The sequence below is a fragment of the Marmota flaviventris genome, chromosome 6 (genome assembly GCF_047511675.1).
Source record: "Marmota flaviventris isolate mMarFla1 chromosome 6, mMarFla1.hap1, whole genome shotgun sequence".
Lineage (NCBI taxonomy): Eukaryota > Metazoa > Chordata > Mammalia > Rodentia > Sciuridae > Marmota > Marmota flaviventris.
Window position 1 is genome coordinate 123,401,762 of NC_092503.1, and position 18,917 is coordinate 123,420,678.

The 18,917-nt window shown below is 41.7% G+C and overlaps 2 pseudogenes; both read right to left on the reverse strand.

The window, feature by feature from the left end:
* Positions 1-5,601: 5,601 nt before the first annotated feature.
* LOC114081632 (cytochrome c oxidase subunit 7A2-like, mitochondrial pseudogene) lies at positions 5,602-8,432 on the reverse strand (annotated as a pseudogene).
* Positions 8,433-8,455: 23 nt separating this feature from the next.
* LOC114081630 (uncharacterized) lies at positions 8,456-17,884 on the reverse strand (annotated as a pseudogene).
* Between the last annotated feature and the right edge of the window lie 1,033 nt (positions 17,885-18,917).

The following is an 18,917-nucleotide window of genomic DNA, read 5'->3' on the forward strand; positions in this document are numbered from 1 at the left end:
AACTGATAAATAAATTCAGCAAAGTAGCAGTATACAAGATCAAATACAAAAATTAATAGCTTTTCTATATTCCAATAATGAATCTTCTGAGAAAGAAATCAAGAAAACAATTCTATTCACAATAACATTAAACAAACAAACAAACAAAAACTTGGGAATAACTCTAACCAATGAGGTGAAAAACCTGTACAGTGAAAATTATAGAACACTGGGATAAGGTGGTATGTAGCTCACCTCCATGTGCACATGCACAAAGAGGACCCCCAAACATCCAGGAAACTCCTACCTTTCCTCTCCCAGACTGGGTTTAAGGGGGTCTGATCCATAGAGTTCTTCATCCTTAACAAATGTTTGAGTATCTATTATGTGCCTGGCACTATTCCAGGCTCCTGGGATACCTCAAACCAAACCCAGGTAAAAATTGCTGTCCTTAAGGAGTTTACCATCAAATGGAAGAAGACACAAATCATAAACAACAAACTAACTGAAGTACAAGAAGGAGTGCCAGAAAGTAGAATTTTACAGAGAAAAGGAACAAGGTAGGGAAGAGAGGGAGATGATTGTAATTTTTCATAATTATCCTCAGCACAGGCCTTACTGAGCCATGACATCTGAACTCAGCCCTGAAAAGGGAGGATTAGGAAGACTGTGGATTTGGGGAAGCAGAGTGTTCTAAAATTATGAGCTGGATATCCTGAGCTCTACTGGAGAAATACACTCAGGCTGCAACAGAAATAGAGGTGGGTAGACTTCAGGAAGGACTTCTTGTTGGTGCTTATGGGCACAAAGTTTGTGGAGCTCATGATTACTTCCCTTAATTGCATCATGAAGATTTCCTGAAGTCATGGAGTTTGGGAGAGACTGAAGTCTCTAGTGTGAGGAGGAATGTTGGGAGAGGAAGGAGCAAGTTGAAGTAGGGTCCCACCCCTAACTCTATCTCTGTGCTTATTCTCTCTTGTGTCCAGAGTTTGAGATGTGAGTCTGAGCTGTTCAGCATATTCCAGAGTCTGTGGCCCTAGAGGAGATTAGCCACCTGGCTAAAATTAAGGACTTTCTACCTCCTGCCCCCAATTCTTAAAACAATAGTATCCAGAAAGGATAAGTATGAGAACAATGTAAAATATTTCCTCAGTAACTAAATATGTAGTATTCGTGTTGCTATTCCTTTCTGTATGAATGAATTACCATATAGTATCATTTCCTTACAGGACTTCATTCCAAATTACTCATGGTGAAGGACTGCTAACAAGGAATTCTGTCAGCTTTTACTTATCTTAAAGAGAATATATTTTTCCTTCTTTCCCCCTTTTTGTTTATTATGATATTTTTGTGAAATGTGCTAATGTGGATATAGAATTACATGAATATTGGTGATTGTTTAGAATCATGGAACTGTCACCACAACCAAGATGTTCACTTCTCTACCCTTGCCATAGAAAGTTTCCTCATGCCCCTGTGCTTGATCCTTCCTTCACCCTAGTCCTGTGTGACCACTGATCTCCTTTTGATTATTTTAGAATTTTATATGCATACAATCATATGCAATGTAGTCTTTTTAATAACATAATTATTTTTAAGCTTTATCCATGTTATTTGTATTAATATTTCATTTTTGTTACTAAATATTACTGAAATCCTAATTTATCAATTGGTATATATACTGAAAAGTTGATAAACAGGTGTGTCATTACCAGTTTGGGTCTATTATAAATAAAGCCACTATGAATATTTGAGTACAAGTCTGTGCAGACTTGTTTTCTTTTTGGATAACACCTAAGAATGGGATTGCTGGGCCATAGGCAAGTGTATATATATATATTTAATTATATCATTAATTATGATAATAATTTTGTTTTATAAATGGGGTGTAATATTTTTCCATTTCTTTCAGTAACACATGAGATTTCCAACTGCTGCACATCCTCTTAATATGTGGTATTATTATAAGTGTTTTTTTTTTGTGTGTGTGTGTTTTCATACATGTACTTAGGGAATGATGTCCATCTCATTCCACCATCTTTCCTACCCCCATACCCCCTCCTTTCCCTGCCTCCCCTTTTCCCTATCTGAAGTTCATCTATTCCTCTCCCCCCACCCCCATCCCCATTATGAATCAGCATCTTTATATCAGAGAAGATATTTGGCATTTAGTTTTTTGGGATTGGCTTACTTCACTTAGCATTATATTCTAAAACTCCATCCATTTACCTGCAAATGCCATGATTTTATTTTCTTTTAATGCTGAGTAATATTTCATATATTCCATATATACCACATTTTCTTTATTCATTCATCTACTGAAGGGCATCTAGGTTGGATCCACAATTTAGCTACTGTGAATTGTGCTGCTATAAATATTAATGTGGCTGTGTCCCTGTAGTATGCTGTTTTTAAGTCCTTATAAACTGAGGAGTGGGATAGCTGGGTCAAATGATGGTTTCATTTCCAGTTTTCTAAGGAATCTCCATACTGCTTTCCAGATTGGTTGCACCAATTTGCAATCCCACCAGAAATGTATGAGTGTGCCTTTTCCCCCACATCCTCGTCAACACTTATTGTTTGTATTCCTAATAGCTACCATTTTGACTGGAGTGAGATGAAATCTTAGAGTAGTTTTAATTTGCATTTCTCTAGTTGCTAAAGATGTTGAACATTTTTTTTTCATATATCATCTTCTGAGAAATGTTGGTTCAGTTCTTTGGCCCATTTATTGATTGGATTATTATTATTTTTTTGTGATGTTAAGATTTTTGAATTCTTTATATATCCTAGAGATTAGTGCTCTATCTGATGTGCATGTGGTAAAAATTTGCTCCCATTCTGTAGGCTTTCTATTCACTTCACTGATTGTTTCTTTTGCTGAGAAGAAGCTTTTTAGTTTGAATCCATCCCATTTATTGATACTTGATTTTAATTCTTGTGCTATAGAAATCTTATTAAGGAAGTTGGGGCCTAATCTGACATGATGAAGATTGGGGTCTACTTTTTCTTCTATTAGGTCCTTGATCCACTTAGAGTTGAGTTTTGTGCATGGTGAGAGATAGGTGTTTAATTTCATTTTGTTGTATATGGATTTCCAGTTTTCCCAGCACCATTTGTTGAAGAGGCTATCTTTTCTCCAGTATATGTCTTTTGGCGCTTTTGTCTAATATAAGATAACGGTATTTTTGTGGATTTATCTCTGTGTCCTCTATTCTGTACCATTCGTCTACCAGTCTATTTTGGTGCCAGTACTATGTAGTTTTTGTTATTATAGCTCTGTATTATAGTTTAAGGTCTGGTATAGTGATGCCACCTGCTTCACTCTTCTTGCTAAGGATTGCTTTAGCTATTCTGGGTCTTTTATTTTTCCAGATGAATTTCCTGACTGACAAGCATTTTTAGTGTTGTCCTTTCTAGCTGATGTGAGGTGGTATCTCATTGTAGTTTTAATATGCATTTCTTTGATGACAAGTGAGGATGAGCATCTTTTCAAGTATTTATTAGTGACTTCTCCTGGGAACCGTTCTTCACATATTTTGTCCAGGAAGGAAAGTGTTGTTTGTCTTGTCATTAAGTTGTAAATCTTCATCTCCTCCTTCTCTATGTCATCATCATTGTCTTCTTCTTCTCCTTCTCCTCCTCCTCCTCCTCCTTCTTCTTTATTGGGGACTGAACACTGGAGCACTCTACCACTGAGTTACATTCCCAGTTCTTTTTGAGATGGGTTCTTGCTAAATTGCCCTGGGTGACCTGGAAACTGATATCCTCTTAACATTGTGCATAGGAAAGTCTGGGAGTCCCTGGTCTATGTGTTTCTAGGCACACTGGGACTTCAGGGCTCAGTCCTTGTACCCTCTCTTTTCTATAGCCATTGCTCCCTGGGTGCCCTCATCAGTTCTCAAGGTTTTAAATATCATTATAAGATGTGACTTCCCAAATTTATCTCTCCAGTCCCCAAATTTCTCTAAATGTCTCCAGTCTTGTCTTTCCCATTGTCAACGTGGCCATCTTACCTGAATTTTTAGTGGAAATCTCAGCTTAACATATCCTGAGTATCTGTCACATCCCCTCCTCAGGTATGCCTTTATAAGCATCTACACCATTCCCACTGATTGCAACTACATCTTTCTAATTACAGAGTCATATATTTTTGATGTTATTCTATACTTTTCTTTCTCATACCCAAGAATTAATGCATTAGGAAATATGTAAAGTCCATCTTCAAAAATGTGTGTAGAGTCCAATCACTACCATTTCCTCTGCTCACTTCCCAGGTGACATAACTGACATGTCCATTATGGAGGACTGCAGGAGTTCCCTGCACTTTTCCCCACTGCCTTGTTAACCTATTTTAATTCTGTTCTCAGCATAGCAGCCAGAGTAATTCTTTGAAAACAGAAGTTGTACTATTTTCTCTTTTTGCTCAAAACTGCCCCACTCAAAGAACCTTTCCAACAACCTCTACAGCCTCCAGACTTACTGGAACTGGCTGGGGCTCTGAGCTCCTCTTAATGACTCTGCTCAGGAGATCACAGATTCCTTGGTCCCCAGAACACACAGACAGGATCCTGCCTTGTGCATTTGCACTGAAGGTTCCTTCTGACTAGAATAAACTTCCTCCAAACATCCTCATGACGAATTCCTTCATGTTCTTCAAATCTTTATTCAGAGGTCATCTTCCCAATGAGGCACATGCTGACCACCCTAGAAAAACAGCCATCTTGCCTGCCCCCAACTCTCACACTCTGGATCACCTTCCTCATAACACTTGCCACCTCCTAACATGAACCATGTTATTATTATTATTATTTATTATTATTATTATTTGCTGTTTAGAGTGTGTCCTCTGCCTCTTTCTCCTAGAACACTTGCCCTACAAAGCTGGCAATTTTGACCTTTTAGACTTCTCTGATGTATCCTAGATGCAAAAATTGTGTATCCTATTCATAGTACTCAATAGATGTCAGTGAGTGAGTGATCACTGTAGAGTACCTCTCTCTTCTAGAAACACTGTCTTTTTTTTTTTTGTTTTCATTCACATATTTATTCCATAGTCAAAATAAACCATAATTTAAAGCCATAAGAGATAAAGTAGAATTTGTGGCACAGGTGCATTAACAAGACAGATACCAAGTCTAAAGTGCAACACTAAACAAATGTTCTCTGTTCCCGTGATGGAGTACACAACAATTACACATAAAATTTCACTAAAGATCTGGGATGAGGTATATAACCCTTTGAAATAAACTGCCCAATGAATACAGGTAGGCTGCAACTAATTGCTATTAACACTTTGCTGTAAGATGGAAATATTCCCAAGGTGACTACTGACTCAAACCCCTCATTTCATGCACCTGGCCTTAGATTCTGTCTTCCATTCTCAGTCACACCTAAATCCAGAATGGTTTTTGCGCTCCATGCATAAAAATGCAATCCCAAATCCCAGAGGATCTCAGCACAGATTTATGTTAATGAGCCTGTGTGCAACCTTCATCCAGAACCTCCAGGGAAATCAGGAGTTCCAAAACACAGTGCAGTGTGTGTCTTTAAATAATAGTTTTAACTGTCAAATGAGCCTGACATCTGACAGGCCATATGCATTTCATAAGCAAACCAAAATACTGTCTTCATATCTTTCTCTTTTTTATTTTTTTAAAAAATATTAAATAAATCATTCAAGTCAGAAGTGTGTGTGGGGGGGAGAAACAATGAAATTTCAAAGGGTTTATGCCAAAACAAAACAAAACAAAACAAAACCCCCCAAAAACAAAAAAACAATCATCTATCTGTAGCCTAACTTCTTTGTTTTTTGGGCTGTGAAGCCATATAGAGGGCAATCAGGCAGTAGATGGTCCCTCCCACAGTCAGGCCCATGGTGGTCCGGTACAGCATTTGGTCAGGAAGGCCTAGTTTCAGGTGGATGGGCACACCATCAGATTTCTGGAAAAACTTCTGTAGCTCTGGAACCTTGTTCTTCGCATAATCATAACCAGTGGGACTAGAGGTCAGTTTAGTCGGTGTGGCAAATATGATAGGTGGTGCTTCTGTGGAAACCACTGGCCTTAATCCTTGTGGGCTATAGGCTTCCAGAGCCCATGCTCCAGTTAATTTCTGTGTGAATCCACTAAATTTGTAATACATGATGCTTGGTGTCTAACTTCTTGTAGCCGCTGCCTGCGCGACCGTCCCAGAGAAAGCTAGAGACACTACCTTTATTAATGTAAATGCAGGACAAATGATGCTCTGTAGCATCTGCAGCACAAAGTCCTTTCACACTCAGGTCATGGTCACTTGGACTTAGAAGTTCTGCACTCTCTGACCTGACTTATGGTTCCTATTTGCCAAGCAAATAAAAATCTATATTAGACTCTACTATATAAATCCAGGAGTATTAATTTGAGCCAGAGCTAGGATTCATAGAGCTAAGGGCAGGGAGAGGACATAAGTGAGTAGAGGAGACAAAAACCTAACAGGAATTTATCTAATATTAGAAATCATGGGATCCTTCCTCTCCACTATTCTCTGAATCTGGTTCCTTTAAAAATATTGGAGAAGCTGGGCTTGATGGTGCATGCCTGTAATCCAAGCGACTTGGGAGCCTGAAGTGGGAGGATCATAAATTTGAGAGCAGCCTCAGTAACTCAGCAAAGCCCTAAGCAACTTAGGGAGACCCTGTCTTAAAATAAAAAATAAAAAGGGCTAGGGATGTAACTCAGGGATTAAGCACTCCTGGGTTCAATCCTTGGTACCAAATATATTGGAGAAATGCTTAAAAATACAATCCAAGAAATAACCTTAGCATGAGGACAAGAGCTGGACATGTCTGAAAATTAATTGCTGGATACCACAGAGAACCCTGTGTGCAGGGACTAGCCTAGGCATTGTGTGACGATGACAGGAAAATAGTTCCTGCTGCTGTCAGAGACAGGGACACAGAGAGGAGGATGAGGCCAGAACTCATATACAAGAATAAGAACAGATATGTTCTATAAATGAATTAAGAAACTAAAAAGGATATGGACTGAAGTTTGGACTCAGGCCAGAGCCTAGGCTTGTACAGCCTCAGAATTCTCCTGTTGCCCATGATCTTGGAGAAAGGACAAAGCCTTTTCAATGTCTGAGTCCTTGTGATCACAGGTTCTGGTGGGACAAGGTTCCTCTAAATGTACAAAGATATAAAGCAGGTAAGATGACTCAGATGAGGAGTGACCACATCCAAGCACAGGATGAATTGCCCACAGACTGGTCACTGCCCTGTCCACACTTGGCTATTCACAGCCTTCTCTTGTTCCCACCTGCAACACACTCAGCACAGCAACAACAGATTCTGGAAGGTTTCAGTTTATATTTTCTCTTTCAAGTTTTAGAAATCTTCCTATTTTCATTTATTAACTCAGTAATAACATATGTTAGCAAGAATTTGAAATATAAATCCATAACCAGATTCTTGTTTTTATAGGGAAGTAAGAAGTTGAAGCTCAGTGTAGCATAAAGTTAAGACAGGGATGGAGACATCCCAGCCCTGTTTTTGCTGGAACAGGAAGGTTGATAAGGAAGAGACCACATGTCAGTGTGAAAAGGGGTCTCAGTGTTCAAGAATGGGCTGGTCTCCCCATTTCTTCACACTATGCTTATAGGAACACAGACTTACGGACACAGTCTGATGTCAATTGAGAAAGAGAAGCCAGGTGCCATCTCTCCCAGTAGAGATGGTGGGGAGACCTGAACAAATCACACAAGGTGACTGTCTCACACTATTAAAGAAAATAATCATGAACAAATTCAGATTAGTCATTGTAAGTGGCGAGTACTTTGAACATCCTCCCACCCCCAACATTCAACGTGTTTAAATCCTGAGTCCCTCACTCCTCACTTCAGGCCTTCCAGGATCTCACCTTTACAAGCTGAGAGGGATTTGTCAGAATGCTGGGCACTGTGCCTGTCTGGAGTAGGATAAAACAGGACTTGGTCAGAGTCAATAGGAGATGTGGCTACAGGAGGAATTATGGGGTGCTTGAGCTCCCACATTAGCTCCCCTTTACTCTTCCAAGTGTCTCAGGGATCACCCTTCTCCATACTTACAGGTGGCCTTAGAGTAGCTCCCTCCTTTTCTACCTGTGAGAAGAAAACATCCTGTGAGAAGGAAGGGCCAGAACTAGAGGAATCTTCTAATTCTGGACCCCACCCCAGAGAAATTTCCAAAGGTATGACTATAGACCTAGGGAAGGATCAGAAGACATGAAGAAAGGAGACATTCAGGGAGAAGATCAAATGCCTTCCTGGAAGTCTGTCCTCATCAGGGAACTTCTCCTCTGACCTCTATCACCACATCATCAGGGTGATAAATCTGTCCTTTATTTTCCATGTGCTTTATAACAGAATATCAGCAAATAGGGCTCCAGGCTGGGAAAGCATGGGTGTGTGGATTCTACTTCCCATTAACCTCCCAGTGGAACAAGGACTCAGACCATAACCTTCCCTACCTGAGCTCTTCTTCCACATCTTGATAGTTACCACAGCTCCAATGACCATAGCTCCAAGAAAAACCAGGCCAACAATTCCCATGATGAAGATGGTGGGCTGAGGATGTGGCTTTAGGAAGGTAAGAGACTGGAAGAGAAGATGTGGTGCCCTGATCCCCACTTCTCAGTTCTGACCCTGCTGAGAAACTATAGAACAGCTCCTGGTTTCCTGACAACAGGCCGAAGGGGCCCCATCAAACTTCCAGCTGATTGGTTCACAGCGGCCCCAGAAAACTTCCAGCTGATTGGCTCACCTTGGCCCCAGCAAACTTCCAGCTGCCAGCTGATTGGCTCCTCTGCGGTGACGCTCATTGAGCTGTTTCCCCGCCCTTTCAGACCATGGAGCTGCTCATTGGGGGACTCTTGGCTCTGCCCACGTGACCCAGCCAATCGGCCTCAAGAGCAGGAGGAGTGGGGGTTTGAGAGGCTTGCTGTAAGCTAGTGGTCGCAGTTGGGCTCTGAGGGAATTCCTGAAGAGCTCCTGTGGTGCAGGGTGTGTTCTAAAAATAAAGTTTGTTTCTGCTTGATAAGTGGCTCCTGAATTATGCCCAGCTAGACTGCGGCATTCATTAGCCCAATGTCTCCCTCTATGGCATCGTGGGCAAATACCTGGTATTCTACTCCTTTGATACCTAGTTTTGTTAAATCCTCCTCCTATGGGGCAATTCCTTTTAAAATGTCCTGTTTGTTCACAATTGTAGCTTCTTCTAGTGTAGAGAAAATATGTATGTCATGTGTAGTTTTATCTGCTAAATCATTGCCCAAACTAAGGGCTCCAGGCAATCCTGTATGTGCCCTGATATGTCTTATAAAGAATGGATCTTTTCTGTCCCAGATTAGACTTTGTATAGTGGAAAACAAAGAGAAAACAGTAGAGGAAGGGGAAATCCTACCAGCAGCTTCAAGGGATACTATAGCATTAACTATATACTGACTATCGGAAAATAAATTAAATACAGAATCTTTAAACATCACAAAAGCTTGTAATACTGCATTAAGCTCTACCTTTTGAGCTGATTATTTGGGTACTCAAAATGTAAAAGTTTGATCAGGTGTAACTACACCAACGAGCATCACCGCAGAGGAGCCTATCAGCTGGCAGCTGGAAGTTTGCTAGGGCCACGGTGAGCCAATCAGCTGGAAGTTTGCTGGGGCCGCTTCGGCTGTGGCTCTCAACAGCCCAGCACCCTCATCCCCTTACTTACTCCATCTCAGGGTGAGGGGCTCATGATGCACAAGGCACATGTATCTGTTCTCCTCTCCAGAAGGCTTTACCACAGCTGCCCACTTCTGAAACTTTTCATCCCCTGCAGGCCTGGTCTCCACAAGCTCCATGTCCTGAGTTTGTCCTCCCCATCCCGCTGCCAGATCAGGGTGATCTCTTTAGGGTAGAAGACCAGGGCCCAGGACCTCAGGGTGACATCTCCTTCATGGGTAGGGTGGTGAGTCACCTGTGTCTTTGTGGGGGAGTCTGAGAGGAAGAAGAGGAAAATTCAGACAATCTGTATTACCTCTCCTGGGCCACTGAAGCAGCCCTAAAACCCAGAACCAGCCTGGACCCATGCTTCTGGGATAATCTGTTCCTTGGAAAATTCTATAATGAGTTTGGGACAGTCCACAGTAAGATTCTCTAAGCACCTGAGAGTTTAGGAGTTCCGACCTCGATGGATTAAGAGAGAATCATAAAAACTTGAGTCAAAACTCCAAAGACACCAGCTTGGGGCAGAGAACAAAGCCCAACAGGAAGACTGTGTAGCCCTGTGAGGCCCAAGGCTGAGGCCAGAGTCAAGGAGAACTGTTGGTTACAGTAATTTCAGGGTCCTGTTTCCCCTCCAACCACGAAAAGCCTATCTTAGTTTTCTTGAGAGAAGGGCAGGCCTCAGAATCACTCTTTAGCACAGCATCTGGAAAACTAAGAGGGCTCCTTCCTCCAGAAGGTGGGAAGTATCTATTTTCTTGCGGAGAGATCTAGAAACAGTTGAGGCCACACCCCGCAGCTCGTAGTACCTGCTCATTGCAGCATGTTCTTCCCACATTTTCTGTTGTGCCACTCCACACACTGGGTCTTGCGCGTTTGGCCATATCTGCCGCTTCCCACTTGGGCCAGGTGGTTTGAGCAGGGGTGTCTGCTGCAACCCAGAAGCTCAGGGCGATGTAATCCATGCCATCCTAGGCGTCCTGATCATAACCGCGGAAGAGGCGCGCCACAGATCAAAGAGCACAGCCTGACATTCTCTGAAGGTCTTGAGAGCCCGGCCCCGCCCGTCAGTCAGTCCTGCCCACTTAACCCCACCCCACCAGGCCCAACCGAAGGGATTGCTACCTAAACTGAAAATGAAACTGGCTAGGACTCCTCAGGGGCCTTTTCCGGGTCTAGGGTCACTTCGAGGTGTTCCTCGGACCTGGGCATCCGGGATGACTCAGGCCCGCGGTCACTTAGCACCCTCGCTGTGGTTGTAGTATCTGAGCGTGGCGCGCAGGTCCACTCGGAAATTCTGTTTTGTCCTTGGAGATCCGTGTCTCCCGGTCCCAGTACGCCGGCCCCATCTGATCCCCCCACGGCGCCCGCGGCTCCTTCCTCCCACTAACGGTGTCGCTGTAGAAGCCCACGAATTGCATGTAGTCCACAGGAGACGAAGCGGGGCTCCCCGCGGCCAGGCCGGGACACCGAGGTGTAGAAATACCTCAGGGAGTGGGAGCCTGGGGAAGGGAAGCCGCTGAGGCGCGGCGCGACTCCTCTCGGCGCGGCAACCCGGGATGCAGGTTGATGGCTCACGGAGAGTAGGAAGGGGTGCGGGGGTTCGTGCGACAGAAAAAGGGGCCAGGGGACACGAGTCAGGGGAGGGACCAGGGCGGGGCCGAAGTGGGGGGCGCCAGGCTTAGAATAAGCGAGGAAAGGACCGGATCGGAGGTGGGGATTGCCACCTGCGGCGGCTGAAACGCGGCTTCTGGAGTCCTGCGCCTCCGCTGGGCGGTCCCCTCACTCCTTGGTAAAGGTTGTTTCCCTCCTGATCCCGCATTCACCTGCCCAGGTCTCGGTCAGGCCCCCAGCCCCGGAAAGCAGCAGGAACAGGGTAAGGGACCCCAACCTCCGGATTTGGGGACTATCTTAATCCAGCCTGGAGGGTGAGGATTTCAGAACTGAGAGCCACGGAGATGCTGATTGGCTTCTCTTGGAACCAATATACCTGGGGAGTGAGAACTGGAGCCGCGTCCAGAGTGTCCAGGCAAAAGAACCTGACTCAGGTTGGGACAGGGAGAAGTGAAACTCCGGCAAGATGAGAATGAGAACCAGAGGCTTTGCCCTGATTGCTCTCCTATTGCGCGGAGAGCTGTTTGTCATATCATTTCCTGGATTCCTAGCCCAGGGAGTAAATCGGTGGTTTTCAAATGTTTTGGTTTCTGGATCTCTGTACACTCTTAGAAATTAGTTGTAGGAAAAAAAAGAAAAGAAAAGAAAGAAAAAGAAATTACTTGTAGACCTCAAAGATGATTATGTTTATGTGAATTATACCTATTGATATTTGACATTAAATTACAATCATTTAAAAGATATATGATTCATTTTGAATATCAATAACTAATTTCATATTAACAAAATATAGTTTTAAAGAGAAATAGTTACTCTTCAAAATAAAAGGATATAATAAGAGAAGTGGATCTTTTAACTTTTACAATTAAAATTGTTTTTATCAGTGCATTATAGTTATACATAATATTGGGTTCATTTTGACATAATCATACATGCTTAGAATACAGTTTGGTCCATTTTAGTCACCCGTATTTACTCTTTTTCTCTCCTCTCCTCCTGTTCCCCTTCCTCTGCTGTTCTTCCTTCTATTCATTTAATGTTTTTTAAATTGGTGCTTTATACATACACATAAAGCTGAAATTCACTGTGGTATATTCATATATGGTCATAGCATAATTTGGTCAATTTCATTCCACATTTTCTCTTTTTTTCATCCCTTCCCCTGTATCACCTTCCTCTACTCCATTGAATTCATTTCTATATTCATGGTATCTCCCCTCTTTAAAAAACATTTTTAATTGGTGCATTATAGCTGCACATAGTGGTGGTGCTTGTTGTTATATATAAATACATGCAAACAATATAACAAAATAATTTGGCCAATATATTTCCCCAGTGTTTCCCCTTTCCCTTCCCTCCTCTTTCCCTTTGGTCCTTTTCCTTTATTCTACTGATCCCCCTTTGATTTTCATGAGACCCACTTCTTTTCTTTTTCCTCTCTAGCTTCCACGTGAGAGAAAACTTGTGATCCTTGACCTTCTGAGTTTGCCTTTTTCACCTAACATAGTGATCTCCAGTTCCATCCATTTTCCTGCAAATGACATAATTCCATGTTACTTTGTGGCTGAATAAAAGTCCATTGGGTGTATATACCATATTTTCTTTATCCATTCTTCTGTTGACGGTTAACTAGGCTGGTTTCATAGTTTGATTATTGTGAATTGTGCTTCCATAAACATGGGTATGCATGTATTGGTATAGTATGATGACTTCAATTCTTTAGAAATGGTATAGATGGGTCATATATGGTGTCTCCATTCCTAGTCTTTTGAGGAAATTCTGTACTGATTTTCATGGTGGTTGTACTAATTTGCAATCCCACCAACAGCGTTAAAGTGTTTCCCCTTCATCCTCTCCAGCATTTATTATTGTTTGTATTCTTGATGGCTGCCATTCTAACAACTGAGATGAAATCTCAGTGTGGGTTTGATTTGCATTTCCCTAATTGCTAATTATGTTGAACATTTTAGGGGCCTTATTAAGAAAGTTGTTGCCTGTGCATTTTTTGGAGTGTTGACCCTGTTTTCTTCTATGGGTTGCAGAGTTTCTGGTCTAATTCCAAGGGTTCTAATTGATTTTGCCAATATCTGCTGTTTTCGTTACTATAGCTCTGTAGTATAATCTGAAGTCAAGTATTGTGATGCCTCTAGCATTACTTATTTGGCTTAGAATTACATTGGCTATTCTGGGTCTTTTATGCTTCCAAATGAATTTTAGGTCTGTTTTTTTTTTTTTCTAGTTCTGTGATGCCATTGGTATTTTGATGGGAGTAGCATTGAATTTATATATTGCTTTTGGTAGCATGCCCATTTTAACAATATGAATTCTGCCTATCCGTGGGAGGCCAACCTTACGGGTGACTGAGTTACACTCCCCAGCTGGGTGCTGAGGCGCTCAGTCACAGAAATGGGTGTGTCTTGCTACAGCCCCATGGGTGAAGCTATGCTCACTTGTTCCTTTGTAATATAACCCCTTGCCCTGTTTAGGATAGAATCTTCCATGGAAGGGCCTTGTGTGTGTCCCCTCCTCTTACTGTGCCCTAGGGTGTGGCCTACCCAGGTGTCAGTCAACCTGCTGACAGTGGACATCATGAAGATAGACTCAGCCCCCTGAAACCTGACCCCTTGCCTCATTTGAATAGCTTCTCCTCAATAAAAGGGGTCAGCACGTGCTCTCGCTTTCTCTCTCTTTCTGCAGACCCTTAAGGTCAGAGGAGCCGTCACAGCGACCCCAAAGAAAAAGGTATTTGTGTCTCTTGTGTGGTTATTTTGCGCAGCCCAGTTAGCCCAGTTTAACTAGAGTGACCCCTGAGCCTTTTAGTCGCGAGAACAGAAACCCAGCACCTATCCATGAACATGGGAGGTCTCTCCATATTCTGAAGTCTTCTTCTATTTCTTTCTTCAGTGTTCTGTAGTATTCATTGTAGAGGTCTTTCACTTTCTTGGTTAGACTATTCCTAGGTATGTATGCATGTATGTATGTATGTATATATCTATTTTTGAGTTCATGAGATTGTTTTCCTGATTTCTTTCTCAGAAGATTTATTGTTTCTACATAGAAAAACTATTGATTTTTGTATGTTGATTTTGTGTGTTGATTTTGTTTGTTTTGTTACTGGAGATTGAATTCAAGGGCACTTAGCCATTGAGCCACATCCCCATCCCTTTTTTATTTTTTATTTTGAGACGGGGTTTCACTAAATTTTATAGGATCTCACTAAAAAACCTATGCAACTTAGTGAGGCTGAGCTGAACTCAACTAAGCTGAGGCTGGTGTTGATCCTTCTACCTCAGCCTCCCAAGTCACTGGGATTATAGGCATGTGCCACAATACCTGGCTGTATGTTGATCTTGTAAACTGATACTTTGCTGAATTTATTAGGTCTAGAAGTCTTTTTGTGCAGCTTTTTGTATCTTCTAAGTACAGGATCATATCATTTGTAGTGACAATATGACTTCTTTTTTCCCTATTTTTACCCCCTGTATATCTTTCTCTTGCCTAGTTGCTCTGGTTAGAATTTCTAGCACTATATTAAATAGGAGTTATGAGAGTAGACATACTTGTCTTGTTCCAGATTTTAAAGGAAATGCTTTCAGTTTTCCTCCATTTACTATCTTGTTGGCTTTAGTTTTTTTTGTATATTGCCTTTATGATATAGAGGTAGGTTTATGCCTAGCTTCTCAGTGTTTTAATCATGAATGGGTGCTGAATTTTGTCAAAGGCTTTCTCTGCATCTGTTGAGATGACTGTGATTTTTGTCCTTAATTCTAGTTATCTAGTCAACAACATTTATTGATTTTTGTGTGTTAAACTTTGCTTGCATCCCAGATAAACCAACTTGGTCTTTTTTTTTTTAATATTTATTTTTCAGTTTTTGGCCGACACAACATCTTTGTTTGTATGTGGTGCTGAGGATCGAACCCGGGCCACACGCATGCCAGGCGAGCGCGCTACTGCTTGAGCCACATCCCCAGCCCCCAACCAACTTGGTCTTGATGTACAATATTTTAAATATGTTGTTGAATAAGATTTACTAATATTTTATTAAAAATTTTTACAGCTGAGAGTGGTAGCCCACGCCTGTAATCCCAGCAGCACAAGGAGGCTGAGACAGGAGGATCATAAGTTCAAAGCCAGCCTCAGTGAAAACGAGGTGCTAAGCAACTCAGTGAGATCCTGTACCGAAATAAAATACAAAATAGGGCTGGGGGGTGTGGCTCAGTGGTTGAGTGTCCCTGAGTTCAGTCCTCAGTACCAAAATGAAAAGAAATTTTACATCTGAATTCATCAAGGATATTGGTTTGTAATTTTCTTTTCTGTGTCTTTTTTGGTTTTGGTATGTGTGATGCTGGCTTCAATTTGGAAGTGTTCCATCTCTTTCTATTTTATGGAATAATTTAAGAAGCATTGACATTAGTTGCCGCAGTTCGGCTGCAGCAAAATAACCGGGGGGTGACGAACGACTTGTGCAGATTGATACAGCAGGAGTAGGAGCCGTTTATTGTAGGACCGGAGCGATATTTATACATTCCACACAGCTTATCTAATTAGCATAAACTAGATACATCAGTCAACCAATAAGGAATCTCCACACTTAATGGCTCGCTTTTGTTACTTCTCAAACCACTCCCTCTGGCATTTTGCCAGGTACCATCCAGACTTGTTTACAGACTCTAACATTTTCCAGGTGCCATCCAGACTTGTTTACAGACTCTAACATTTCCCCCTTTTGTTTAATTTAAATAACGACCGACCATAGTGGTTTTTACAGAAACACCATAAATAACCTGCTACAAACAGAAAGGGAGGATACAAAATGCCACAATACCAAGCCAATTGATGGCTCCATGCAAGAAGCCCTTGGAAAAATTATACCAGCAATGACACCGTTAGCAAAGATACCAAGTTCCAATTTGTTGTAGATTACAGTTTGTTGTCTCAGTCCAGGTAAAGCAGTGTCTCAAATAGATTAACTCACAGTCCAGGTAAATCACAGTCCAGGTAAGTTCTGCAGGCAGCTAGCTTAAATCACAGTCCAGGTAAGTTCTGCAGGCAGCTAGCTTGATCCGAAGTCTCGTCCGGTTCTCAGCAACACTGGAAATTCTTCCACCTTGGTCTTTACCGGCACTGGGATGAAGGCAGGAACTCCGGATGGCTAAAGAAAATCCTGTAGCATTCAACTAAGAAAACAACCTTCTGAACAATTTAGTACATTATGTCAAGGTTTTTTACATTTGAAATAAGCATTAATAGTGCTCATTACTCATCAGCTTTCAGGTGTGGGAGAACCATTGTAGCTTAGTTATTGGCATTGAAAATGACCAAACATCAGGGATGCCTGTAGCATCTTCTGCCAGCTGTAGCATCCTGGGCAGCCCCAGATGGCCCTGGGGAGTGTCCCAGACTCAAACTGCTACTGGGCACAGGGAGCAAGAGCCTGAGAGACTGTGCCTCCAGGTCAGGTCTAGATTTGGGCTCACGGCAGTGGAAGAGCCAGCTCCCCGGCCAGGAGGCGGGGAAGGGCCAGTTGCCGCCGCCTCTTGGAAAATCCTTGCTGCGCTGTGACCGGCTTCTACACTTGGCAGCCGCCTCTCTGCTTTATGCACCCTCCGGTAACGAAAAGTATTTAGTAATAGCCTTTTGCTGCAACTTTTTTCCTGATAATCCTTCTTCTTCTGAACTTTCTTGTTCTTTCTGACTAGAGTTCCTGGGCTCTTATCAACACATGCCCTAACTATTCTTGGTTCCACTGGGGTGCCTTCTTCCCTTAGTAATTTACTTCTCACCCCTTCCATATTTTCGTCACAAAGACAATACAACATTTCAAGACAAAACAAGACACAAACATACTGTATCAATCTTCTCCATTTTCTTAAAATGGCCATTTTTCCTCTCGCCCTATCTGTCTAGGGACGAGCAGATTTGCTCCTGTCCTATCTATGGACGGGCAGCTTTTTTTTCGTCACTTACCCCCGAGTGTCCCAGGACTCCCCGTACAGGCCACCATCTGCCGCAGTCCGGCTGCAGCAAAATAACCGGGGCGGGGGTGGGTGGGTGTGACGAACGACTTGTGCAGATTGATACAGCAGGAGTAGGAGCCGTTTATTGTAGGACCGGAGCGATATTTATACATTCCACACAGCTTATCTAATTAGCATAAACTAGATACATCAGTCAACCAATAAGGAATCTCCACACTTAATGGCTCGCTTTTGTTACTTCTCAAACCACTCCCTCTGGCATTTTGCCAGGTACCATCCAGACTTGTTTACAGACTCTAACATTTTCCAGGCGCCATCCTGACTTGTTTACAGACTCTAACAATTAGTTCTTTAAAAGTCTGGGCCTTTTTAAGGCATAGCTGAGAATACATCTGGTCCTGAGTGTTTCTTTTCTTTTTTTTTTGTACCTGGGATTGAACTCAGAGGCACTTGACCACTGAGGCCTATTTTGTATTTTATTTAGAGACAGGGCCTCACTGAGTTGCTTGGTACCTTGTTTTGCTGAGACTGACTTTGAACTTGCCTGTTTCAGCCTCTGAGCTGCTGGGGTTAAAGGCATTTACCATTGTGCCTGGCCTGGGTTTTTCTTTATTGGTAGACTTTTTATTATGGCTTCTATCTCATTGCTAGTTTTTGGTCCACTTAGGGTTTCTATATCTTCTTAATTCAATTTTGGCAGGTCATAGGTGTCTAGAAATGTATCCATTTCTTCTAGGCTTCTGTGGTGTTTGTGAGAATTTCTCCTTTTTCATCTCTAATTTTATGAATTTGTGTCCTCTTTGTTTTTCTTTTGGTTAATTTGGCTAAGGGCTTATCAATATGGTTTATCTTTTCAAGGAACCAACTCTTTTTTAATTGGTCCTTTGTACTGTATTTTATTCTCAACTTCATTGATTTCAATCCAGACCTTAATTATTTTCTTTCTTCTACTGGTTTTGGAATTGGCTTGTTCTTCTTTTTCAAGAGCAATTAGATACATTAGATTGCTTATATGGAATCTTTTTGGTTTTCTTATGTATGCATTCATAGTTATAAATTTTCCTCTTAGAACTGCCTTCATAGTGTCCCAGAGGTTCTGGTATGCTTTTTTTTTCTTTATAATTGCTTGCTATGTTATATCATTATTTATATTTGATTTATAATTTCTCCCCTAATTTCTTCTATTTCCTATTCATCATTCAAAAGTGTATTATTCAATTTCCATGTATTTATATGGTTTCTATAGGTTTTTTTGTTGTTGATTTCTAATTTCATTTCATTATGATCTGATAAATTACCAGAAATTATATTATTTTTTTATATTTGCTAAGAGTTGCTTTGTGGCCTATAATATTTTGTAGATGGTTCCATGAGCTGCTGAGAAGAAAGTGTATTCAGTAGTTGTTAAATGAAATATTCTATAGATTTCTGTTAAGTTCATTTGATTTATAACATTTTTCAAGTCAAGAGTCTTTACTGAGTTTGTGTCTGGATGACCTGTCTCTTGGTGAGAGAGCTGTGTTGAAATCGCCCATGTTACTGTACTGTAGTCTATTTGAGGCTTTGATTTGAGTAATGTCTCTTTTTTTGGTAATTAGTTGCACCAACATTTGTGCAAGA